The sequence below is a fragment of the Sorex araneus genome, chromosome 6 (genome assembly GCF_027595985.1).
Source record: "Sorex araneus isolate mSorAra2 chromosome 6, mSorAra2.pri, whole genome shotgun sequence".
Classification (NCBI taxonomy): Eukaryota; Metazoa; Chordata; class Mammalia; order Eulipotyphla; family Soricidae; genus Sorex; species Sorex araneus.
The window spans coordinates 161,249,542-161,251,472 of NC_073307.1; positions in this window are offsets into that span (position 1 = coordinate 161,249,542).

Genomic DNA, 1,931 nt, shown 5'->3' on the forward strand with positions numbered 1-1,931 from the left:
AGCGCTCGGACAGGGGTGCTCGCCTCGCACAGTGGCTGTCTGATGCGGGTTCAATCCCCGGCACCCCTGAGTCCGGCCAGGAGTGATCCCTGAGCGCTGCCGGGTGTGTGTGACCCCAAGAGCAAAAAAATAAATTAATTAAAAAAAAAAAAAGAACAAGAAAGGAGCCACAGAAGCGGATTCTGGGTTGGGCTTTGGCCCGAGACCCCGCACTGCGGGCGGTTCAGAGCCAGGAGCCGAGGCGCTATTCCCGCGGCCGCCTGCAGATGGCGCCGGAGGGACGCGCAGGGGCAGCGCGGGAGGAGCCCGCGGGCCGCGCGCTGCTGGGCTGGAGGGCGCGTCTCCGCGATCGGCCCCTGCTTCCTGCTCGGGCCAGAAACTGCCCAGCTTCTGGGCTCAAGGACTCCCCGAGGGCGGCAGGGGTGCAGTGTTTGGGTTGGCGGTGCGCCAGGCCCAGCCGCGCTCTCCAGGAGGGCTCAAGTCATTTCCTGCACCTTCTGACAGGCGCATCCGCGGGGATCTGGCCTCGGGGGCTCGCGGGGCGCCAGCCCCACCCCTCCCCGCCCCCTGCCAGGCCACACCCCCGCCCTGCCCGGCACCCTCGCTCCTTTCTCTGGGCCAGGCCTGCTCCAGGTGGCCCGTCGCGGGAGCGCCCCTCTGGGTCTCCTCCGTCTGGGGGTGCGGCCACCCGAGACCCCCCACCCCCCGGGGCTTTGCCCACGGCCTCTCAGCCCCTCGGAGCTTCCCCCAGGGCTCTGGGAGGGTGTGTGTGTTGGGGGGGTAAGGGGGGAGTGTGTGTGTGACAGTGCATGCGCTGTCACTACATTTGTTTTCTTTTTTTTTGCATTTTTGGTCACACCTGGCAATGCACAGGGGTTACTCCTGGCTCTGCACTCAGGAATCACCCCTGGCGGTGCTCAGAGGACCATATGGGATGCTGGGAATGGAACCCGGGTTGGCCATGTGCAAGGCAAACGCCCTACCCGCTGTGCTATTGCTCCAGCCCCTCATTTCTGTTTTCTATAGTGTCTTTTTTTTGCCGTGTGGGGTGGTGGGCTACACCCGGCAGGGCTCAGGGATCACTCCTGGCGGGGCCACGTGGGGTGCTGGGTTCGAACCTAGGTCAACCACATGCAAGGCAGTGCTCCACCTGCTCTGCTATTCCCCCAGCTCCCCCTCCATAGTGACTTGGCCTCTCACTCTGAGTCCAGGCTAATCACCCCCGAGCCCTTTCTCCCTCAGCCTCCCGGGCACGGTGCTCCCAGATCCTCTGTGAAGCCTCCCACTGGGGCCAACACCCAGGGCAAGTGGCTCAGGCCGAAGGGGGAGGGCCCTTCTCAGGCCCGTGAGCTGAGCCCCCCGGAAGTTCAGCTGATGGGAGGAGTTGGGGTTCATCGTCCATAGGTCCAGAGTGTCCTGCTTCCTGCCGGCTCCTGGCCTGCCCCCTTGCCAGTAGGTTGCCCTGGCCACAGTGAACCTTCTCTGCAAAGGCTTCTGGGAGTCTTGCTAGCTGCGTGTGGGTGGTCTCCCCACTCCTCTCTGTAAAGATTCCCACCCCCCCTCCCAATGCCTTATTTCTCTCATTTCTCTCGACTACTGTTTTCTTAGTTTGAGGCCTATATATATATCATTCTTGCCCCCCAGGCTCACGGGAAGGGGTGACTGGGCTCTCGCCCTAGAGTTTCTCCCCCAGTAAGTTTGGGGACACCTTGATAACTTAGTACTTGAACAAGTTCCCAGGTGGTGCCCAGTTCGGCCCACTATGGACTACAGGAGGGACGAACTCCACAGGCCAGGGCGGTCAACGGCGCCTACATGCCGGAGGAACGCCGGGCCTTTGCTCGGCTCTTGGGAGGGCGCCCGGGAGTCTGTAGGAGTTTTCTGCCAAAAGCTCTTTGTAGGGCCAAGGGTGGGATTCGGTGGTAAAGCGC